This window comes from Phocoena sinus, chromosome 6, assembly GCF_008692025.1.
Source record: "Phocoena sinus isolate mPhoSin1 chromosome 6, mPhoSin1.pri, whole genome shotgun sequence".
In the NCBI taxonomy this organism is placed as follows: Eukaryota; Metazoa; Chordata; class Mammalia; order Artiodactyla; family Phocoenidae; genus Phocoena; species Phocoena sinus.
Window position 1 is genome coordinate 55,456,989 of NC_045768.1, and position 26,008 is coordinate 55,482,996.

A 26,008-nucleotide genomic window follows, 5' to 3' on the forward strand; every position below is an offset into this window, starting at 1 on the left:
CCACACTCAGAAAAAAATTTGGTCACCAAACAGTATTAGAGTGCTATTCCATTATAATAATAAATTACTTATATAAATACGTATTATTGGGCTGTAATAACATTTTTCTGACTAAATCTTTGTGGGTGGCCATGAATATTTTTTGAGATAGTCTTAGAAATAGAATTAATCAATCAAAATTTCAGGATGTCTAATAAGAGTAATCACAACAATACCATTAATATTAATGACAAATATTCCTAGAGCATACTGTCTGCCAGGCACTCTGTCACGTGCTTCACATTCACAGCAATCTTAGACGGTAAATATTGTAGCACCCTCACTTTTATTTTATTTAATTAATTTTTTTTTTTCACCCTCACTTTTAAAACGATGAAATTGAGGCTTGGAAACTTACTTGAGTTCTCTCAAAAGGTGTACCAGAAAAATGACAGATGAGGGATTCAAACCCAGGTCTATTTCTACAAACCATGCTCTTTCCATTACACAAAATAAAGGAGGATTCCCTTGCTGTGCTACAATGAGTAAATGACTAGTGTTTTTACTAAAACAACTCAAGTTCAGTGAACCAAAGGATGCCATATTGGGAAAAGCCAGAAAGTCCTTAAATTCAATCCTCATCTGATATGTGAGTCACCCCCTCAACACTGTCTACAAGGATCACTTTATTTACATTTAAAGACAGTAAACTCTCTTTCTAAATATTTCACCTTTGGACTACTCTAACAATTAGAAAATTCATTTTTATTCTGAACTGAAAATTATTTCCTTTTAGCCACCAACCACCAGTCTAGGTCTAGACTACAAGGCCACAAAGACATTATCCCTCCTCCCTGTGATGTGACAGCCCTTTGCAAGTGTCATTCAATCCCCATGTCCTACTCAGGTCTTTTTCAAGCCCAGGATTTCTTGAACTTTTCTTCCTTAGACCATTGAGCGTGTCCTCACCACTGGGAAAACTTCTGCTGACTATGATCCAGGCTGTGTATTTTTTGAACAAGGCTGGGTACCAGCTGAGACGCCAGAAGTGCCATCAAGTGTCGGCCACCAAGAATCTGTCTAGCATTATGTAAAGTCCATCGAGGACGTGCCTTGGGGGAACACCGCTGGCCTGTTGGGCATGGGCCAGTTCCTGGTGAAAACAGGCACCATCACCATCTTTGAGCATGCTCACAACATGCGGGTGATGACGTTCAGCATGAGCCTGTTTGGGTCACCACGGAGGCCAACAACTGGCTGACCTGCCCAAGCCGGTGGAGGGGCTGAAGAGGCCGGCCAAGTCGGTCCGCGTGGTACAACGCACCACTGAGGAATAGGGGGAGCACATTATCAGCAGGGTGGTGAGCGGCACCTGTGGGTCTGCCTGAAGGACCGGGAGAAGAACCACACCTGCATTCCCACCAAGAAATCCTAGCCGGTCGTGCAGTATAGCGAGACCGTCAGCGAGGACTCTAACTTGTGGTGCCTGTCCGAGGCCCCCAATGAGCACAATCGGCTGTACACGAAATCACGGCCCTTCCTAGACTCCTTGGCCAAGGACACCGACCAGAGGTGTCCGCCCGCCAGGAGCTCAAGTAACAGGCCTCAAACTGGCCAAGAAGTATGAGTGAGACGTGGCCGAGGTCCGAAGCCTGCGGTACTGTGGGCCCTCAAACACCCGCCCCATCACCTCCCCAACATCACCAAGGGCGCGCAGTACCTCAACGAGATGGGGACAGCGTGGCGGCTGGCCTACAGGGGACGCTTCGACATTCGCTACTTGACGCTGCACGTGGATCCATTCAGAGCTTCCCCACGCCCGGCGCTGCCTCTATGCCGTGCTGACCTCCTGCCCCGGCCCGTGGGGCCCCTCCACCTGTGGAGATCCGATGTCCGCAACAGGGCTTGGTGGCATCGAGGGGGTCCTGAACAGGAAGCGGGGCCACGTCTTAGAAGAGTCCCAGGTGGCTGGCACCCCCATGCTTGTCGTGAAGGCCCTTTGGTTTCATGGCCGACTTGAGGGCTCACACGAGCGGCCAGGCCTTCCCGTTCCTGGCACCTCCAGACCCTGCTCGCAGACCCCTTCGACCACACCAGCCGCCCCAGCCAGGCTGTGGGGGACACGTGGAAGCACACAGGTCTGAAGGAAGGCATCCCAGCCCCAGACAACTTCCATGACAGATTGGAAGCGGCATATTGCACTGCACCTCTGCCGGGGAACGCCTCCTTGCGCAGCGCCTGCGTCCAGCCGGCGACCCACACAACCTCTAGCCTCTCGTTCTCCTCACGACGCCTCGCGAGACTGTCCAGACCCGAGATGCTCCGCCTGCCAGCCTTCCGGGGCCCACTTGGTGCCATTGCTCATCATGGACGTTTGATGACGTTTCTTTTCATATCTATTTAAAGGTTTCGGAGCAACAGGAATGCCTTCGCAGCAGGTACTTGTTTGGCCGGTGGAGGGGGGGGAGGGGAGGGGACGCCCAACACTTATTTTTTGTTCATTTCTTCGGAGGGGAACTCAAATGTCCCCCCCCCCAAAATTTAAAATAGACACATGAAGAGGTTTATTTGGGTAAGTGGCCTATTGTGGATTTTCTCCCAGAAAGGGGGGAAGGAACAAGTGGGTAGACATTCTCTTTGGACAGAAACTAGAAGGCAGGAAATCTTATGCCATGTCACCATGAGCATCTTCAGCTGTATTAGTGTCGTTGTAATAAAATTCGATATGATGGTGCCAAAAAAAAATCTGTCTATGGTTGAGAAATAAGTAAATAGGCAACATGGCACGATAAGTGAAACTACTAACATGTACAGAAGGTTCTAAGACAGCACAGAGAAGGGAGTGATTAACTCTTTGGGGATAAAGGAGTCATTCATTCCTTCATTCCATAAACATTTCCTGAATACATACTGTGTGCTTCATTGAGCAAAAACCTGGATAAGTACATTTTCCAGCAAATAGAAAAAGAGACATTTCAGGAAGAGGAGATCATATGCATGTATAGATGCCTAAGAGATCATGGTGGGTCTGAAGAACTGTGTGGCATTCCAAACTGGGGAGAATAAAATTTGCAGGAAAAAAGCAGCAGATGAGGATGAAGTGTGCAATAACTCATACTATGCATTGAGTGCAACACTTCATAATATGCGTAAGTAAACAGCATAAGTAAATTTTGTGGAGGTACAAACCCCAGACAGTGTTTGTGTATATTAGGTAAAGTCTGAAACTGCTAGTAGCCTGTGACCCTCTTGAGAAGGTGGGGCGGCAGCCAGAGGACACAGGGAATCACCTTACTCTCCCTCAGGCTGTAGAACCCTAAGCTGGTTGTGGTTCTTCCCCACCCAGCAGTCCCTCATGGGACAGAACAGGTGTCATCAGATGTAGCATGCCTACCTCTCCTGATACTTTCTCACCTTCCCTAGATTCCACTGGGAGAAGATTTAAATCACTTTTTTTCCTGAAAGAGTCATGTATGACCCAAAGAAGCAGAGGGTTAAGGGCAGAAACAGAAATTGTAGCTTTAAAAAAAAAAAAAAAAAAAAAAGCTAACATTCTATTTATTTCCCAGAAGGGGAATAAGTCATCCATGTTTGTGGGCTTCTAGAAAGAATCTCCACGAAGGTGTCTTACCTTCCTAACCTTCCTCTGTTTGCTTATCTTTGAGTCTTCCCCTCTTCTATTTGGACCCCACTCTTCCCTATCTCCCCTACCCTTTCTGTCACTCCCTGTGATTCCTGCCAGGATGTAGAGTCCTGGTGCCTGCCAGTTGTTGAGTCTGGAATATTCTGCAAGCTCTGGTTTCAGCTGGATGCCAGTGGAGGCTTTCTCTGATCCCCCTTCTGTAAAATTGTTCTATAGGGTACATTCTCCTGTGAAAGGACTTACGCTGAGGGTGCTTCACCTCCAAAGGGCCTGCCTCCAGATTGCCTTCTGACATTCCTTAAAGACAAACAAACTTTGTCTGTGAAAGAAGTAGTTACTTCCAAAGATTACCTTGTCTAGTCTATATAGGGAGCATGTTCTCTTGTTATTATAGCTTTAACCCTGCTCCTTTTGAATTAGTAACACTAGACCTCTCTTCAGGCCTGGTTTTCATTAAGGCTGTCTACATTAACTGAAAAATCACTCTACTTGGGTCACCTGAGACAATGGAACTGTACGCAAATAGCTTCTTCCTCATCATCAGGTTTCTTACTGATAAAAGTCTAGGAGGGGTGTGTGTGTGTGTTTGTTGAGTAGGGTAGGATGGGGTGTTCACTTTTTTTCCAGCTGATATGCAAATGTTTATTTAGAATTTGAAAAATAATCACATTTCTCCATCTCCATTGAGGACAGAAAAACCAGAAAGAGGCCTGCATTGTCAAAAGAGATTCAGTAAAGCACTGAGCACCAGGAAACACACATGCAATACCTGGAGGCTATCATTATTCTTACAAAAGGTGCATTGCCTTAGGATCTCTAGGTAGAACCTGCCTCCGCCTGGCTTAGCTGGGGTTTGTGGTTCCTCTTGGGAAAGGGGATTGAAGCCAATTACCTCTCAGTGCAGCCCTGAACCTTATTATTATTAGATTCTAACAGGGGACACAGTTGCAGCTTTTTCTTTTTTTATCCAATCCAGGATTTTAATGTTTACTTTTACGACCTAGATCACCGGCCCCCCGCCAGATGCAACATTCTTTTCAAAGTATTGAAGCTAAGGCAGGAAGGACACACAGTTTATACCCTTTTGTTTCTAGATGAATTAATCATTTATTTCTGCTGTCATTGGTGGGAGCACCTCAAAGCAGCCCCATTCTCTGAGTGAGGACTACTGGTGCTTATAGTAACAAGTGGAAACACAAGACTACACAGAGATGTCACTTGCCAGAGTGAAATAACTGGAAAAAATCCAGAACTGCTTCTTTAGGTCACTGTTCTTCCTGAATCACTGCTTGTTTTATTCCCTAAACAGTGGGGCTTAATTTGTTTTTTGAAGTGAAGGAGTTTCCTTTAATCCAGCAATCCCACTTTGGGGAATTTGACAGAAATAAAATAATGGTGTGTGTAAAAATTGTTTAATGTTACAGTATTTATAGGGTCAAATTTTAAAAGTAAATTTTTCTTTCTTTCCCATTATTTTGCTGGTTAGTATGGGCACATATTTATCCTTTTAGATTTGGAAAGGAAAGAATGTAGAATAGAACTTGATTTGTTTTAATTGTGAGGAGAGCAGGGGTGATCAGGGGGGTAAAAAAGCACTTCAAGATGACATTATGACCCAGTGGACTAGTTATTGTTTATTGTCTAACTTGGCCATTTATAACAGGCTAATATGTACCAGAACAGGCAGCATTAGGAAATATCTGATACCATGCAAGTCTTTGTTTTCCTTTGGACAAGGAAGAAGTTTCTTTGGTCGATAATTCAGAACCTCAGGAAAACAGTTTCAAAACCAGACTGTCATACTACCAGCTCCCAGCACATTTATGTTCCAAGTATATTCAGGTCAGGCTGTCAAAGATTTATTGAGCAACTATTATGTGTCAGGAAGGTGCTAGTAAGATATGGGGCAATGAAAATGAACTACACACGGCTAAACTGTCAAGGTACTCAGTCTAATTGGGTGGAGATAGGGAGGGTGGCAGACACATAAATGAGGAGGATAATGCTGGTGATGATGACTTTCGGTGTGATGTACTTTTATGGAGAGAAGAGCATCATTGGTCACTGGACCTGCGGAAATAAAGGCGTGGGGATGTATGGATGAGCCTGTGAACATTTGGTATTATCAGTGTAGGAAGTGCCAGATAATGAGAGACAGTCGATGCAACTGGGAAAACTAGTTGTGCCCAGATAGCAGAAGACCTTACATGGTGTTGTGGAATTTGGAGGTATCTAGAGGGTTTTTTTTTTTTTTCCTGCAGGCAATGAGGAGCCATGAAAAGGCTTTCCAAAGGAGAGTGATATGGTGAGACTTGCATTTCAGTTAGATCACTCCAGTCTCACACACGCATATGTGCAAAGGCAGAGAGTCCAGGCAGGTGACAGAGGAATAGTCTCAATGAGAGATGGTGGGGCTGGCATGTGGGCAGTGATACAGAGATGGAGAGGAAGGATGACTTTGAGAGAGATTTAGACTAAACTAGGTAAGATTAAATAATTGATTAGATGTGGGGGTGAATGAGAACGTAAGATACTCCTAGGGTTTTGGTTTGGATGTCTGGGTGGTTGAAGATAAATAATAGAAGACAAGTGCATCAGGAGGAGGAAGATAAGTTTAGTTTTAGAAAAGTCTAGAATGACTATGAAGTATACAAATAGAGGTGTCTTGTAAGCAGTTGGCCACGTAAATCTGAGACTCAGGAGAGAAGTCAGGGCTGGAGCTGTGAACTTGGAAATCATAGAATATACTTGCCTGGTTGGATCTAGGAGTCACATACCTTATGGGCCAGGCACTGCACTTAACTCTGGGTATACAACAGATGCAGAAAATAAGTATTGGTTCTTGTCCTCAAAGAGTTAACCATTTAGTGGGGGAGACAGACATTAATCAAAAAAGTCACATAGGGCTTCCCTGGTGGCGCAGTTGTTGAGAGTCCGCCTGCCGATGCAGGGGACACGGGTTCGTGCCCTGGTCTGGGAAGATCCCACATGCCACAGAGCGGCTGGACCCATGAGCCGTGGCTGCTGAGCCTGAGCATCCGGAGCCTGTGCTCTGCAACGGGAGAGGCCACAACAGTGAGAGGCCCGCCTACCACACACACACACAAAAAGTCACATAAACATATCATTGAAAATTGTGCTTTTGCTTAGTGCAATAATGGAAAGGTGAAGCTACTACAAGATAGTTAAGAGAAGGACCTGATTCGCAGTTGGGGTCGTGGAAGTTCTCTAAGGAAATAACGTATGGGGGTAAAATCATGACCCATGGAAGAGTAGTAGAGCAAGGATGGAACCCCAGGTAACACCAAATGTACAGACTGGGAAAGGAGAACTGAAAAGGAGGAAGAAGGCAGAAATATAGGTGGAAAAATAGAATTATTGTCATGGAAGACAAGGAAGGAGAAAATATCAAGAGAGAATGTTCTAACAGTGTTAAATTTAGCACAGAAGACAAGTAACATAGGGCTAAAAAGACCCATTGATTACAAGGATGGAGGTCATTGGTGATCTTGACAAGCAGTTCATTGTACAATAGAATTAGAAGCCAGATTTTTGTGAGTTGAGGAGTGAATGAGAGGTAAGAAACTGTTAAGGGGAAGATAGCACAGTGGTTAGAGTGGGATGAATCAAAGAACTGATTGATTTTAGGATCAGAGAAACTTTAACAGTGGATTGAAATGATAAGAAAGAAGAATTAGGGTCCCAGAGGGAAATGAGCAGGCTGGGATCACAAGAACAAGCAGAAGGAATGGCTTTGGTTTGGAGGAAAGCACTCTATCCTTTTAGATTGGCAGGAGGAGGTAAAGGTGCATATGGATGTGGCTGTGTTTATAGAGGGGGATCTAGAATGTTGAATAGTTCATCACCAAAGTCCTCACTATTGTAGTGTATGAAGGAGACAGCTTCTCTGCTGAGAATGAGGGACCTGAGGAGAGTGAGGGTCACAGTAGTTGCTGAGGGGAAAGGGAAAGAAGATGACAGGGGACAAGAAAAAGACTTGAGCCACTATGCTAACCCTGGCTTTGTAGTGGAGCCAACCCACCTGGAGATGGGATTTTCTCCAACCTATCACTTAACAATCTGGATACAGAAGGAAAGCCACATTGCAAATTTCAAGATTGAGTTTTGCCTGGTGGCTGTGGCATAAAAGCCAGGCTGCAGAAGAATTAAGAGATTGAGTGGAATTGTACCTTAGGTCATCAACCATGTGGGCCAAGTCAAGGAAGGAAACAAGTGAGGCTAGAAGGGGGATGACTGGAATAATAGGCTGAGATTTAGGGTACAGAGGACACTAGGAAGCTAGAGAACAAGAGTTTTAAGAAAGGAGGTAGGGCTTCCCTGGTGGTGCAGTGGTTGAGAGTCCGCCTGCCGATGCAGGGGACGTGGGTTTGTGACCCGGCCCGGGAAGATCCCACATGCCGCGGAGCGTCTGGGCCCGTGAGCCATGGCCGCTGAGCCTGCGCATCCGGAGCCTGTGCTCCGCAACGGGAGAGGCCCCAACAGTGAGAGGCCCGCGTACTGCAAAAAAAAAAAGAAAAAAAAAAGGAAGGAGGTACATGATATTTGGAGGACTTGCGGTTTTATCAGAGAGTGGTTACCTAGGATTTCTAATATGGAATGGTTCTAAGCCAAAGATGGAGGTAGCTCCAGTAAAGTGGGGTTTACTGGAGTTGGGGCTAAGAAACTGAGGCTCAGGAGTTGGATGGCTCATCTACAGGGTCATTTGAACACATGGAATATCAGCAGGTAACGGGAGGAGGTGGAGAAGAAAGGAGCCAAAGGGTCAATGAACCTGTTAAGAGTGCCCAAGAGGGACTTCCCTGGTGGTGCAGTGGTTAAGAATCTGCCTGCCAATGCAGGGGACACGGGTTCGAGCCCTGGTCCAGGAAGATCCCACATGCTGCAGAGCAACTAAGCCCATGCACCACAACTACTGAGCCTGCACTCTAGGGCCTATGAGCCACAACTACTGAGCCCATGTGCCACAACTGCTGAAGCCCACGCACCTAGAGCCTGTGCTCCACAACAAGAGAAGCCACTGCAATGAGAAGCCTGTGCACCGTAACAAAGAGTAGCCCCCGCTCACCGCAACTAGAGAAAGCCCGCGTGCTGCAACGAAGACCCAATGCAGCCAAAAATAAATAAATTTATTTAAAAAAAGAAAAAGAATGGCCAGGAGGCTGGTAGTTTTTAGCGATCAGGAGTAGAAGAGGTACAACCTAGTGGCAGGACCCTTAAAAGAGCTGAGATTTTTACCAGTTGATGTAGGAGGAGTTTGAAGCAGCCTTGGTGTATTAGTTTTTCTAGAGCTGCCATAACAAAGTACCACGAACTGGGTAGTTTAAAACAACAGAAATTTCTCACACAGTTCTAGAGGCCAGAAGTCCAAAATCCGGGTGTCAGTGGGGTTGGTTCCTTCTGGAGACTCTGAAATGAATGTCTTTCATACTGCTCATCTAGCTTCTGGTTGCCACTGGTAATCCTTGGCATTTCTTGGCTGATAGATGCCTCCATCATCCATGGTGTTCTCTACTCTTGTGTCTTCACATTTTATAAGGACATCAGACCGATTGGATTCAGGGCCCATCCTACTCCAGTATGACCTTATCTAATCTTAACTAATGTAATAACCCGATTTCCAAATGAGGTGGCATTCTGAGGTACTGGGGGTTGGGACTTCAACATATCTTTTAGGGGGACACAATTCAACACTTGGACAATTGGAAAAGCCAATCCTATCACAAGAACATGAATCACAGGAGAAACAGAACAATACACATCTTTGTTGGAGGGGGACGTAGCAGGCAGCAGCATCCTGAGGTTGGAGCCAACTTTCACTTAAAAAAATGAGCAAGAGTGGGGACTTCCCTGGTGGTCCAGTGGTTAAGAATCCGCCTTGCAACGAAGGGGATGTGGGTTCGATCCCTGGTCAGGGAACTAAGATCCCACAAGCCGAGGGGCAACTAAGCCCACGTGCCACAACTACTGAGCCCATGCACCACAACTAGAGAAGCCTGTGTGCCACAATGAAGATCCTGTGTGCCACAAATAAGACCTGATACAGCCAAATAATAAAATTAAAAATATATATATGACAAAGAGGGAAATCAGTGGGGGTTCCAGTGAGCATCAGGGAGAAGTGTGGGGCCCAGGAGAGCACCAAGAAGGAAGACAATAAGAACATCAAAGGAGATGCCTGGTCAGGGGGCTCTACTGATGGGGTAATGGCTTAGGAGGCCAGAGATCTGCTTAGGGATTGACTGTCCTCTGGCCCCAGAAGTAACTCCAGTCCTCATATGTGCACATGGCTATGTGGAGGCTTTTGCATTGAAGGAGGAAGAGTGTATTAGAGCCAGCTTAGAGTTGCCAGAGGATCTTGATTTAGAAAGGTCTGGGTGGTAACTGGCATGCATAAGTATAAAAATACGCCTCTCATGGAGAGGAGAGCATAGTGGCCAAAACCCCAAGTTTGGCATTGGACAACCCAGGATGAGACCAGGCCTCTCTGTCACTTAACAATCACTTAACTTCTCTGGGCCTCAGTTTCCACCTCTGTAAGATGGGGCCATCCTAGCTCCTAAATCAGTTGGAATTACCTGAGCTAATGTGTATATAACATCTAGAGCATGGCTTCACACATGGTAAATGCTCAAATAAATGGCAGCCATTTTTTATATTATAAGATAACTTTTTATTTTTGCAATAATTGTACAAGGAATTCTTGTATATACCTTTTATATAAATTCACCAACTACTTACATTGTCCTTTCTTTCTCCATTTGTTATACATGCATGTCTCTCCTTATACACACATTTCTATTTATATCTCTATTTCTATTTCTACTTATATCTCTATCTGTAATTTTCCTTTCCTAAATCTTTTGAGAGAATTTTGGAGACACCATGCCCCTGTAGTCAATAATTCATTGTGTATTTCACAAGCACGAGGGTGTCCTCTTATAACCACACTGTGATTATCAAAACTAGGAAATTGGGGACTTCCATGGTGGCACAGTGGTTAAGAATCCACCTGCCAGTTCAGGGGACATGGGTTCGATCCCTGGTCCGGGAAGATCCCATATGCCATGGAGCAACTAAGCCCATGTGCCACAACTACTGAGCCTGTGCTCTAGAGCCCACGAGCCACAATTGCTGAGCCTGCGTGCCACAACTACTGAAGCTCGCACACCTAGAGCCCATGCTCCACAGCAAGAGAAGCCACCGCAGTGAGAAGCCCACACTGCAAGAAAGAGTAGCCCCCAGTCGCGGCAACTAGAGAAAGCCCGCACGCAGCAACGAAGACCCAATGCAGCCAAAATTTTTTTAAAAAAGGAAATTTAACCTGATACCATACTAATTATCAACAATCTATATTCTTTTTTTAAGACTTTACTTCTTTGGAGCAGTTTTAGGTTTACAGCAAAATTGAGAGGAAGGTACAGAGATTTCTTATATACCCCTAGTTCCTACACATGCATAACCTCCCCCATTATCAACATCACTTGCCAGAATGGTACATTATTTTTACTAAGAATTAATCCACATTGACACAACATAATCACCCAAAGTCCATAGTTTACCTTAGGGGTAATACTGTACATTCTGTGGGTTTGGCAAATGTACAATGATATATATCTATCATTAGAATATCATACAGAATATTTTTACTGCCTTAAAAATCCTCTGTGTTCTGCCTATTCATCTTTCCTCACCTCCACTCCTGGAAACCACTATTTTTTTTATTGGCTTCATGGTTTTACCTTTTCCAGAATGTAGTTGGAATCATACAGTATGTAGCCTTTCTAGATTATCTTCTTTCACTTTGGTAATATCCATTTAAGGTTCTTCCATGTCTTTCATGACTTGATAGCTCATTAATTTTTAGCACTGAATAATATTCCATCTTCTGGAGGTACCACATTTTATCCATCCAGCTACTGAAGGACATCTTGGTTGCTTCTAAGTTTTGGCAATTATGAATAAAGTTGCTATAAACATCATTTTGCAGGTTTTTGTGTAGACATAAGCTTTCAGCTTTTTTGGGTAAGGACAAAGGAGCATGACTACTGGATTGTATGGTTTATAAGAAACCACTAATCTGCCTTCCACAGTGGCTGTACCATTTTGTATTCCCAACAATGTAGGACAGTTCCTCTTGTTCCACATCCGTCACCAGCATTGGTGTTGTCAGTGTTCTAGATTTTGGCCATTCCAATAGGTATGTACTAACATCTCACTGTCATCTTAATTTAAGAGATGATATATAATGATATATAATGTGGAGTACCGTGCATATTAAGTTTTTATCAATTGTCTAATAATATCTTTTATAACTACTTGTTTTTTCCCAGACCAAGGTCTAATCCTGTATCACACATTGCATTAGTTTTCATGTTTCTTTATTCCTCTTTAACCTGGAACAGTTTCTTAGCCTTTCTTCGTGCTATTTGGCCTTGATTTTTATGAAAAGCACAAGCCAGTTATTGTGTAGAATGTCCCATAGGTTGAATTTGCCTGATGTTCCCTCATGATTAGATTCAGGTTATTCATTTTTGTCAGGAAAACCAAAGAAGTAATGTTGTGTCCTTCTTGGTACATTATATCAGAAGGCACATGATGTTAGTTTGTCTGTTTTAGTGATTAATTTTGATCACTTAATTAATGGGAGACAGTCTTTTTATCTTATCGTTGTTGTTAAAAATATAAGAGGGGCTATCTTTTAATAGATTGTCTTTTTACTGCCAATTAAAGCATTATCTTTCCTGTGACCTTCATGGATCAGTACACCTGAATTTGGACTTTTTACCCTACTCACAGAGTAACCAAAACTGGAACAGAAAATGGTACTTCTGGGTGAACCAGAAGGACATAGAACTGGGACTTGGTGAACCTGGTTCCATTAAAGGCCCAATTCCAGGATAACTGGTCTACATTTTTTAAAAAATCCCTTTCATATTCTACGTTTATTTTTGACTGAATTTATTTCTGAATTTATTGTGATTGCCTTGGTCTGCTCCCCCTGACAATTCAGGATTCTTCTCAGGGAATGCATAAAGCACAGAATGGTTTGAGATGAGGTTTGGGACTTTCATATCTTTCTCTTAGGAGCACTCAATTCAGTCGTTGTTGTTATTCCAGAGCCCCAACTCAAGGACTAAAGGAGTGATCTGGGGCTGTTTTGAGCCTTCAGTCTCTCAAGGGACATGGAGTTAGGTTCTGGGATCTGTGCTTCAAATATAGAAGAATTCTTTAAGGTCATAATTCTTGAACAACAAGCAAAGGAAAACCATAACCTTCAAGCTTTAATTTAGTGGTGCTGTGTACCATCGAGTGGGTGGAAGAAAGAAGACTCACCTTTAATTCAGATGAAATATATGTGAGAAATAATTCATATCCATTCAAAAGGTCAGCTTTGTATCTCATGCCAAAGTTTTTCAGAAAAGGTAGCCCACTACATTCATTTGATTTTCCTGATTTTTCACATCTGACTCTACATTTGTTTTTACAGAGTACAGACTAATCCAAGCGCACTCTTCATTCCGTTCACTAACAATGAGAAAAGATTATAACTCATATAGCTCTCTCTGTATTACAGCAATAGCAAAACACTGCCAAATATAGCCATGTCTAGCTATTATGAATATCTTTAAGCTTGGAGGCCAAAGCTGCAATAGCTAGCACTATAATTAGCTGTTTAATCAGACTGGCTTGGGAAAACACACTGAGTACTATTATTGCATTGAATATCCAGTAGATGACTAATTGCTAACTTAAAAATTCAGAACCATGACTCTGTAGAAAGTCTATAACAGTGTAAAATGCTTTCCAATTATTCATTAAGAATAAAATGGGCTTCTATTGCATGTCTCCAACCTACGAAATGTTAATGTTGAGGGTTTTATGCAGACTATGTTCATAAATTTACAAATTTTGCCCATGAATTTAAATCCTAATAATTCAGCTTATTAAACTCCAATCACACCTTCTCCCTTAAAAGGCAGTATTTTGCAAGCAGAATATAAATGTATTCATTGACCAGTGATTACGTACATGACTTCCAAAATAAGGTGATTTGCACATGTAGTCTGATAATTTTGTTGAGGTGCTGACATGATTTTCTATTTCCCCCAACTCACTCACTATAATATTTTGGTGTGAACATATACCTGTTACAGAGATTTCAATCTGCTTTTCATCTTATGCCTCAGGCTCAAAAGGCAGCCTGAGGCATGTGGTGGTGTCTGCTACTCAGCCAGCTTTGATGCTCTATCCAAAGGGAAAGGATCCCCACACAACTCATGGGTCACTTTGGTACTGGTGACACCTCTCCTCTGAAAGGGGCTGAGCCCATGCCAAACTGGTCCTTTGAGAAGCTTATATGGATACTTTACCAGGGATTGCTACTACTTCCCAGCAGGCTCTTGCCACCAGTCTGTCTAAATTCCAGATCAGGTGATGGCCTTCCTATTTAAATTTCTTTACAATTTCAAGTTGGTAACAAATGATTATCCTTCCTATTGAGAAAGGCATTTGACCCTAGAGGCAGTCGAATTAGTGGCAGGTCACTTGTAGTAAACAGAGATATTTATTCATTCTGCAAACACAGGAACTGTGAGGACATGAATTTGAAAAATATCAAGTCTTTCTCATGTGAGCTTCATCTCCATAGATTGTACTTTCACCTCTGCAGAAAATGAAGGTGCTTTGTGAGTTAGGGCTGAGGTTCGTGATCATTAAAAACCTCATAGAAGGAGATTTTACAGTTCCTAAGATACCTATTTCAATTATTCATACTCCTCATAGCCAGGAAGTTTTCATTTATTCTAACTCAGGGTTTCTCAGCCTCTACACTGTTGACATTTTGGACTGGAGAGTTCTTTGCTGTGGGGCTGTCCTGTGCATTGTAGGAGGTTTAGCAGCATCCCTGGCCTCTCCTCACTGGATGCCAGTAGCACACCCCTAGTTGAGACAACCCAAAGTGTCTCCAGACATTGCCAAATATTCCCTGGGGGAGAGAACTACTGATCCAACTTGAATTTGTACTTTTACAATCTGATGTCATGTTTTTGCTGTTGTTTTTATTTACTGTAGAGAAAGAGATTAATTTGCCATGATTTTCTGTTGAATAATATCAAGGGAAGCCAGTTTTACTTTTCTAAGCAGATGCAAAGGTTTCATCTTCCTCTTACTGGATCTCACTATTTTTAAGAGAATGACAGTGTAACATTGGCCTGATTCTTTTAATTCTTATTGACAAGATTCCTAATTTCCTTTTTTCCCCATTTTTTCATTATTTTCATAGGCAAGAGTACTAGCTGGTTTTCATTTTGAAATCAGCGATTCTTAACTATTTTCATATGTCCATTCAGCATGCATTTTGCTGAAAGCTACATGGCCTCTCCCTAGAAAGATATGCATATAATAATTTTTGCACATAATTTTAGGAAATTCAAAGCCACCACTTCTCCAAGCCCTTTCCTGGATCCCAGGTTAAGATTCTATGTTTTAAAACTAGTGCCAGTTCCTTGAGTTATGGTTTTGTGAGGTTATGAAATAAAGAAGGCCTGAATATGGCTGATAAAATTTGATCATCACGATGGCTTTGCTCTTTTCTAGGTAAATACTCCAGGCACTGTTAACCTTTTCCCAAGCATCCTATTTTCATCTCCTTTGTCATTGTGGCCTCTGTGTTTTTGCTAACCCATTAATGCTCTTGGCTTTAATTACTGATTTTGATAGCAGCAGAGCCATATTACTCGACAATAGAAGATGGATGTGTCCCACCCTCGCTCCTGCCTACCCCACTCCAGCTGCTGAAGAGAACCTATCAGGGTCCTTTGCGGCTAGTGTAACCCTGCTGTGAGCTGTCCCCCTCATCCACCTCTTCAAGCCCACGCCCCCTGCAAAGAAAGAAAGAAACCACATGCACAAAAGCATTGGTGAGAAGTCCAAAGGATTCCTTGGAAGGGAAGAACAAAAATGAGTATATTGTCAACCAAAGAACTTCTAAATAATGATATAGACACTTCTCTAATGTGGGTTTCTCTTTCTCTAGTTCCCCCACTCAATCTGTATCCCTTCTGGCTCCCTTCTCCTCCTCTGCAGAGTAATCACTCTCTGCCTTCAAACCCAGATGCCCCACTCATCCTGGTGCACAGACAAAAAGGCCTTGAAGTTAATGGGACGCCCCGCCTCCTGAGAAGGCAGTTTAAGATCGTCAATAATTATTTCGATATGTGCTTTGGTGAGTCAGTTTCCCTCAGCCCAAACCCAGTAATTTATCAGAGTATGTTTTTTTAACACATAGGGTATTCTTCCCCAAAGGAATTCTTACATTACCTACTAAGAGGCTAATACTTTTTCCATATCATTACACCAGTAAGAGATGGCATAAATGGTTATTTTCTACATCCTTGCTACTTACAGTATGCTCCCTGGATCAGCAGCCTTAGTATTACCTGGGAATTTGTTAGAAATTCAAAATCTCAGCCTCCACCCTGTTTTACTGAACCATTATCTGCATTTTAACTATAGTCCCAAGTGATCTGTGTGCACATTAAAGTGCCCTCCACCACCATCTTCACACCACCACCATCTTCACATCTTCACCACCTAAGCTAGAGTTCCCCTGGGGTCCTGGAGTGAATTGCCTCCTTCATCCTCCACCCTGAGCCCAGAATGAAGAGTGGTTCCATCTAAGGGACAGGTCAGTAGATTTCATTTAGCTAAAAGTGGCTTCTCAGCTACCCATCTCCCACCTCACCCTACACCCAGTACCATCCTCTAGACTCTGAGATGGTCAAGTTCTTAGATTCCCTTGATAATCTTCTGTTCCTTCCCTTGTGCTTTGAGGAGGGGGGAGGGTACAGAATCAGAACATTTTACAATAACCCCAATTTATGGATGAGGAAACAAAGGCTCATGAAGATCAAGTAACTTGTCCAAGTTCTCATAGATGGTCAGCAAGCAAAGGCAAGATCAAGCCCTGGTCTTTCCTTTCCTTTGTATCATGCTGACATTCTTTTATAACCACAATGCCAGGTGTAGTTACTAGACATTCTGTGTGTGTGTGTGTGTGTGTGTGTGTGTGTGTGTGTGTGTGTGTGTATGAATGCAATTCTTTTCCCAAGACCTTGTCCCTTTGCTCAAGCACCAGTACACTGTGATACATGATACCATGGTGCTAAGTGTAGGATGCTGTGAGCACCCACAGGAGGGACATCTAATTCAGCATTGGCTATGAGGTTAAGTTTACTTTGAAGCATGGTATTCTAGCTGAAAACTGAAGGAAAACATGGGGAGAAGAATATTTGAGCAGAGAAACAGTGTGAAGTTCAGAAACGAGAGATCATGTGGTTGGTTGAAGGAACAATAAGAAAGAAATATAGTATGGCTGGAGCAGGATAGGGGAGGCTGGAGTGGGGTGGGGAGGAGGGAGAATGGGCAATGGGATGAGAAAAGACCCAGATGGAAGCAGGATTCCAGTTATGAAGAACCTTAGAAGCCACATAAGGGGTTTGAAGAAAAGGAGTATCATTGAAGATTTTAAGCATGGGAGGGACATGATCACGTTTGTGTTATAGAAAAGATGGCTCTTCTGTGTGGCTATAGATCCAAGAGAGGGCATGAGAAAAATGATAGAGTTGAGTTAGAAGGCAGTTAAAATAATATGGACGAGAGATGATGGTGGCCTGAATTAGGACAATAGCAGGAAGGATAGAGACACAAAGGGTAGAGCTATTTAGGAGGTAAACCTCAGTAGGGCTTGATTGATGAAATGTGAGTGTGACAGAGATGAGGACATCAGGGTGTTGTCCTCCATTTTTGACTTAAGCAGTGGTGTAGATATTAGTACCACATATTTGAGTATGTTATCAAAAATATTTCTGCAAATTATCTCCTAATTAATATGTGAATACCACTTTATTTGCTAGTACTTATGGCAGAATTTGCCCTTGTTATGGTTACAGGAAGTCTCCTCAGTCATTTACTACAGATGAACATGCTTACTTGTATAATTGGATCATTATAGAGTATACACAGAATTATTGTCACAGCATGATGTCATAAATGAAAACCATTAGGAGAAACACTGAAGATTCTAGTAATTTCAATAAAAGTATGCTTCTAACTGCAAACAGTCATTTTCTTGGTGAGTTATTAAACGTGAGTTAAAACAAGAGAGGAAGAAATAATAAGCCACAAACTATAGATGTGAAAAAGGGAACTGGTCATAAAGATGGTCAAAGAAAAATAATATTGGCCACAGGGAAAGCAAACCTGGAAGCCTACATAAGAGCATTGTTATTGGCTAGTTCTGATTTCAGGCATGACTACTGGAATTTCCTCAATCCCCAAGTGCCTATAAATGATTCTCAGTATCTTTTTTACAGTACATGCAAAAACAGGAGTAATTTCTTGAAAACCCCATGTAATTTAAATCTGAAGGACGAGGTTGCATATAAGTTAAATATTTATTTTTTCATTTATTAAGAGGAAGCTAGAACAAGAGAGAAACAGTTCCTTTTTCTCCTTAGCATAGAGACAGGAAGGAAAGGTAATCTTATTTTTTTAGTTACAGTTGTAGGCCAAAATATAATGGATTTGTCACTCTGACAAAATTGTCTAAGTCTCTACTAGAACCCCTGTCCTCAGTGACTTTCTGAGAATATCTTGCTTATCCTGCCATCTATACAGCCCAGTATCTAGCTAGCCTAAAGGTTAGGTGGTGCTTTTCTAAGAAGCACACCTATTTAGGCGTAGCAAGATGGAATGCTTATACTGCTATGACAGCTTGATAATGTGAAAATGAGTTGTGAGCTGTAGACAGTGTGGCTTTTGGGTTGTGTTGGGAGCCTACAGATGGGTTCTTTTATAATCAAAGTTTTTTTAAGGGGGAAAAAAACCTACCCTAGACTGGCACCTAAGTTCAGACCCTGCAGCAGACAATTCTAGAGCCTCAAAAGGAGCCAAATCAGTAATTCTGAATAAGAGAGGATCCTCGCACCCATAAATGCAACCTAAGAGCCAAACGGCCTAGTTATTTATGTAAAGGATACAATCCATATCAGTCTGTATGTTTGTATCTGTCTAGTCCCCCACTAGACTTGGGGACATGAATTCAGGTTTTATTCACTTTTAAATCCTCAGAACCTGGCATGGAATTTGGTATTTAGTAGGTGGCAACATTTATTTATAATACTTACATTCTGGTAACTACAGAAAAACACAAATGTGGTAGGAACTGGCTGGCTATTCACCAAACCCTTTTTCCTTTCCTCCTGGGCCCACAACTAGTTTACATTTCCAAGGCTCCCTGGGAGGTAAGTCTAGCCATACGACTGAATTTGACCAGTAAATAGGGCAAAAATGGATATGTCACTTGCAGGCGCAGCCCATAAAAACTTAACATATGATCCCCCGCCATCTTTCTTCTCCCATTTGCCTCTGGATGTTAGTACCCTGAGCGACCTTGAGCCAGTGTCAAAGATGGCAGAGCCTGTGTCAGCTTGGATCCCTGAATGAGCCTCTTTTGCCACCCCCTTGCTGCCAATTAGACTTAAGATGAGTAAGAAATAAAGTTCTCTTTTGTTAAGCCACTGATATTTAGGGTCTGTTTGTTTCAGTCCCTGGTACTATCCTAACTAATACAGTCCATTAAATAGATGATGCTTTTTTTTTTTTTTTTTTTTTTTTTGTCGTACGCGGGCCTTTCACTGTTGTGGCCTCTCGCATTGCGGAGCACAGGCTCCAGATGCACAGGCTCAGCGGCCACAGCTCATGGGCCTAGCCGCTCCGCTGCATGTGGGATCTTCCCGGACTGGGGCACGAACCCACGTCCCCTGCATCGGCAGGTGGACTCTCAACCACTGCGCCACCAGGGAAGCCCAATGATGCTTTATTGACGTTACTGAAGGAAAGGTATCATAATGCTAAGGGTGCTATTTAGAGTCAGTCCTGGGCTTGAGTTCTGCATTTGACACCCACCAACTCAGAGACGTTGGGTATACCTTTAGCACGCTGATCCCAAATCAGGGGTGTTGAGAAGATTAAGTGAGATCCCTCATGCTAGATGCTCTATGCTCAACTACCTAAACTCCTCTTCTGAAGCAGAATAATGCTCCCAAAGAAATAACCTGTAGGCAATTGGCTTTAAACACATCAGCCACAGCCACCCTAGCATAACGCCTAGTACATTGAATCACACCATTAGTGTGACTACATGACTGTGGGAAGTGCAGTCCTCTCTGATTGACTTCTTGGTCTCTTCCAGTTTCATGGTCTCACACTTAATCCCTTTTCTAATAAAAAAAAAAAAAAAAGGAGTTTCCATCAGACCTGGGCTTGCCTTCTGACACCACACATTATGAACTCTGATAATTTTTCAGCTATGTATTATCTCAAAGAGTATGCAAGTTCCAGTTTCCACCTCTCAAGAAACATACTTTTCAATATGTCCTGCTTGTGGACAACTGTTAGATTGTCAAACTCTTCAGTGTGCTAACAAAGTTCTGTAAAGAGCTCGGATTTGACTCTGTTATTTAGGAAGGAACCCCAATAGCATCCTGAACAGTGCCACCCAGACCTAGCATGACTTTAAATGGGGGAGGGGACTCCATGTCCCTGAGTCTTATACCAAGTAGGGAATATTTTCCACTGTCCATTTTAACCATTACTTATAATGCCCCCAAAAGAACACAGTTTCATTTTTCAAATTATTAACTGAGACCCAATAAGATTTAATCCAAATGAAAACTTGGATTTTGCTAAATGAAGTTTTGACTATCCAAATATGGCTCAACTTTGCCAGATTATAGAATTCCACCCTGCCCAGTTTGTCATCATTTTCATTTACAGACCCCTAGTCAGATGTTTCTTATTTGTAGACATAGAAGCCTTTGCCAAGTCAGTGAAAGTCAGAACCATACTGTCCTTTAAGGGGAAACACTAAGGCTTCTGTACATTTCCTCTGAACTGATTGGAATGTGAAGTTGGCAAAAGCAAGGAGATTCCCAGCCACAGACACCATGTAAGAGAAACACAAAAGGGCAGAGTCCAAGATCAAAAGGCTTGAGTGCCCATAATGGCAAGCACCACAGTATAGCAGGGCTGGGCAGATTTTAGTTTAGATAATCTAGCAGTAGCAAGATTTCTGGTAAATGGAAGATGCAGCAAAACCTGTATAGCCCAGAGGCGTTTCCAAGCACTTTGGAGTCGTAGCTCTACCAGTTACCTGCTATGTGGTAATGGGAAAATTATTTAATCTCCTTGAACTTCGTTGAACCTTGGTTGTCTCATCGGTGAAATTAGGGTGGTAAAAATAATCATAGGATGGTTTTAATAGTCACATAAGATAATGCATATAAAACACTGATTGATGCCTTGTATCCTGCATGCTTCAGGATTACCTAGTCATTCCTGCTCACTCCCTAGTTCACTCCCTAGACCTTCAAGAGTCTTTCCTGGTTATAATAAGTTTGCATTTTCCTCATCTATCCAGAAGGCCTCAGGGAATGTGATAGAAGGTCAAAACATATTGTTTAGGTCAATTTAGGCATCTCAGGATCTTCCCACCCTATGAACTCTCTCATACTGAATCCTGGCTGCTCATTCTGCATCAGTGGTTAAGTTTTCAGCCTAATCCTGATGGGACCTTCATTTTCTGAGTATACCAAGTCTTGGCAGGGTAAATACACCGGTAATCTCAACATTATATCTCTAAATGGTCCTTGCTATGTATTTGCCTTTTTGTTTGCCAGCAAGTAAACTTTCAAGGTTGTGCACAAGGTCATACTTGGCCTCAATCCTGCTGCCTTCTAAACAGATGCATGTTTAATCATCAGACACAGTGGAAGCATTTTGTCTAGGGCATCTGTGTGCAAATTGCACCTGAACATCACCATCAGTTGGACTTCTTTTGAGGCTAGTTCTCCCTACAGGCAAATTAAATCAATAACTAAGATCGTATTCGTCTGAAGAACCTGCACATTTTGTAATCTTTCTGCCTGAGAACAGGGTAAATATGACCTTACAGCAATGGATTTTAAACCATTTTGGTGTCATGAATTCTACTGAAATTCTTAATTAATGAAAACTTTGGATTATCTCCCTGGGGTGGGGGTGGAGGGACTGACAACAGCACAAATCACGTTCACAGAACATTTTTTAATGTTTTATTAACTTATCTCTCTTGTTATATATTTATTTTTATAGGTTCGGTTTTATATCAAAAATTAATACATACTAAAGGGGAAAATGTCAAACATTTCAGAAGGGTATAAAATGAAAATAAAGTTTCCCTTTGCTACCATCTCTGCCTCAGCCCCACTCCTCAGAAGTAACTATTAATTTTAAATTACACATATATGTACATGTAGATATATGTGCATTTTATATATACAGGCAGGCCTGGCTTTGAACAGTAGTGCTGGACTGTGAAAATAACTGCAAACTGAAACCATGCAAAATGATCTTAATGATCAATGGGGAAAATTATAACTGTTTCATTATCTTTACAATTTTTCATCAAAACTCTCTTACTGTTGGTTACAAATGTAGAGGAAAAAAATAGTAAACCTACTATTTATTTAGAAACATTAGAAACACTGAGAATTAGAGTGCTGTATTTCTTTGTAAAAAATTTAGCAGGAATCCTTGCCGTCTTTTTGTCATATAACTTGATGATATGGAGAGAGTGTCTTTTCTATGCCTTGGCAAATTGTCATACTCCTTTTTGAATCTGGATCAGTTTCCAACATTTTATGCCTTCAATGTCAGGAAATAATTCCAAGAGTTCCTTTCATGTGAAATTTTTTGCTGGTGTCACTTCCTCTGAGGCACCTTCATCTCTTTTCTCACAACAATTTTAATTGCTCCTGGTAAGTGGGTCTTCACTGAGTTTCTCCTGATGTGTATCTTGAGTCTCTCAAGTGGCAGCAGCGTCAATGTTTCCACAGTCATCTATTGCTTCTACACCTCCATTTCGTGCAATTCAAAATTTACCTTCTAGTGTTATCACTATTCTTTTCTTCGTTGCACCTAATTTTTCTAAAATGTCACGTGGGTTTATTACTGGGAGACAAAGGGACAAACTACTTGTTTTGCCATCTGTTTGTGAACTGATAACAAATGTTCAGTGACTTATTGCCAGCAGACATTGAAGGAAGTCTTAGTGAGTAGTTACAGATCATGGTGTGCATGTATTATTTATGTAATGATTTGTGGATTGAAGAGGTAGCAACAAAGTTTGTACTTTATCCAATGACTCACAGTTAATATACCTTGGTAACTAAAACTGAAATCATGTTGTTGTGGGACTGGTGTTATTTAACTCACCCATGGTAACAAAATTTGTTTATATCAGAACAATGCAAAGTGAATATATATATATTCTCTGTGTGTATATATGTATGTAAGTACATGTATATACTTTGAAGAAAAATAGAGATCATATCATGCATCCCTTGGCTTCACTTTTTTCTACTTAATATAACTTGGCACTCATTCCATGTGCTCACATACCATCATATGGATGTGCCAGTGCTTATTTAACCATCCTCCTATTGATGGACATATAGATTGTTCTCACTTTTTTGTGATGGCAACCAGCATTGTAATGAACATCCCTGTTCATGCACCTTTGAGCCTTTATATAGCTACAGGATAAATTCCTAGCAGTGAAATTGCTAGATCTAAAGGAATATGTGTTTTAAATATTGATAAGTATTGTCCTCAGAAAGGTTATATCATGTTACACTCTCACCTACAGAATGTGAGAATTCCTATTTCACCAACCAGATATCATCAAGCTTTCTTTGCCTGTCTGGTAATATACCCAAGACACTTTTCATGTGATTTCAGAGTGAGTTTTATGAGCCTCTTTCATTTCTCCAAACCATGTTGGGTTTTGTTTCTGTTTTTTAAGTATTTTATAATGTGGATTGGTTAGAATCTGCTAGGATGGGTGTAGGTTTGGGAAACCATTGGTATTTTTAATGAAACAACTCATTTTGTACAAGCTTTTCTACACATTGCAAAGCATTTAACATTCTTGGCTTATGCCCACTAAATGCCTATAACACCTCCAGGCTTGATGAAAGCCACATATTTCCAAAGCCCTCTTAGGATTGGACCACCTGGCTGAGGACCACTGGGTGGACGTTTCAGTCTTCTTACCAAGACTTAACAGTCACTCATGAGCCATCCTGAACAAATGGACTGGGTATAGTCAGATGTCCTTTGAATAAGCCACCCTGAACCTTAAACTATGCTAGAGAATACTAAAGCAGTTTTTTAAGTCCCACAAATGTTTATTGTAGGAAAGAAACTTAGCTTTAACTATTGAGGTCACTGTACTCAGGTGGGAGAGACAAACATGTAGACTATAACCTTACGCAAATCACAATGCTGCCCAAATGAGAAGGTTAAAGAAAGGATGTTACAGGATTTACTCTAGTAAAACTTTCTGAACTAATAATTAGAAAGGACTATATAAGAATTTTGAAAAGGCTAAAATACAAATACAAAATGGTATTATAAAAACATATTGGCTGGGGCTTCCCTGGTGGCGCAGTGGTTGAGAGTCCGCCTGCCGATGCAGGGGACACGGGTTCATGCCCCGGTCTGGGAAGATCCCACATGCCGTGGAGCGGCTGGGCCCGTGAGCCATGGGCACTGAGCCTGCGCATCCGGAGCCTGTGCTCCGCAACGGGAGAGGCCACAACAATGAGAGGCCCGAGTACGGCAAAAAAAAAAAAAAAAAATTGGCAAAAGATGCTGATTCAGGCCTTGAAGAGAGAATGGCCTTCATGGGTAGTATTTGAGTTGGATCTTTAAGGATGAATGAGTAGGATTTCAAATGGTGGAGATTAGGAGGAAGGCATTGTATGTAGGAGGAGAAGTATGAGCCAGGGCAAGAGGTGGAAACGTTGCGGACTTCTTCAGGGAACAGGTTGCTGCTCTGTGTGGTGGAATGAAAGGTAGAGTATGGTGCACAGTCAACTCAAGGCAAAGCTAGAAAGGGAGATGGAGACCCAACTGATGAAGTCCAGGAGTATTGCTTTCTGACCTCAAATATGGGAGTCTCTTTGTCACTTTCTCTCCCAAAAGTTCAATTTCCTGATTATATCAGAGAAAAAGACTCTATTTTGATGCTCATCTGGTTTGAACAGATGCTAATCTCTTTCAAACAGGAGAGTGGGCTGAGGGCCATGTACAGGGATCTGAACAGAAGTCATCAAGAGTAGTTGGTGGAGATTTTAGAGCAGTGGTTCTAAAGTGCACTGTTCTCAGTGCAGTCACCCGGGGAGCTTTTAAAATACCTGGAGTAGGGCCCAGGCACGTGTGGTTATTTTGAAAAATCACTCCCAGGTGATTCTAATGGGCAGTGGTTTTCCAGGATGGAAAACCACAGATTTGAGGAATCATCAAACAGGAGACCACTGACCCCACATGGAGAGGAAGAAGCAGTTTTGGGATCATGAATCCACAAGTCCACTGTCACATTTGCAGAGAGACCAGGTATTTTATGGAGTTCAAGAAGTTCACTTTCTTCCATTGCTTAATCCATATTCCATTATCTTGACCATGTTATCTGAGAAAGCACATACCCCACAAACTTAAAGAAAGATAATTTGATGATTATATAGCTGGACAAGCATCTCTAGCCCCAAACCATTACTTGTAGGGTGTTGGGGTTTTTTATTAATCTTTTTTTTTTTTTGGCCGCATCGGGTCTTAGTTGCGATACACGGGATCTTTAATTGTGGAGCGTGGGCTTCCCTCTAGCTGTGGCATGCAGGTTTTCTCTCTCTTGTGGTGCATGGGCTCCAGAGCTCGGGGGCTCTGTAGTTTTGCAGCACGCAGGGTCTAGTTGAGGCGCGCAAGCTCAGTAGTTGTGGCGTGCGGGCTTAGTTGCCCCGTGGCATGTGGGATCTTAGTTCCCCGACCAGGGATCGAACCTGCGTTCCCTGCATTGGAAGGCAGATTCTTTGCCACTGGACCACCAGGGAAGTCCCTCATAGGGCTTTGTGATGCAAGGAAGTTATAGTTAGTCACTGCCTAGTATTATGTTGAGCAAGTCAATCGATTTGAGGGTAGGATGGGTGAGGGAACACGGAACACATTTACTATTTGATCTGTGTGATAACATAGAAAGATTCCACTGGGCAGTTACAATAAAACAGGTCCATGCATAAGGTCTAGTTTTTATAGCCACTTTTATTGCTGTCTATTTCCCAAGCTGTTTATCTTTCCCCTATTAAGAAATAGACCCTTCACGTGGCATGGACATATATACACTACCAAATGTAAAATAGATAGCTAGTGGGAAGCAGCCACATAGCACAGGGAGATCAGCTTGGTGCTTTGTGACCACCTAGAGGGGTG

General features: G+C 42.2%; 1 protein-coding gene and 1 pseudogene across 1 annotated transcript in view; one reads left to right on the forward strand and one right to left on the reverse strand.

The window, feature by feature from the left end:
• GLIS3 (GLIS family zinc finger 3) overlaps window positions 1-26,008 on the reverse strand; it is a 702,615-nt gene that overhangs the window by 625,947 nt on the left and 50,660 nt on the right. The gene's annotated exons all lie outside the window — the stretch shown is intronic.
• The window catches only part of LOC116755003, a 188,896-nt pseudogene that overhangs the window by 111,436 nt on the left and 51,452 nt on the right, over window positions 1-26,008 (forward strand).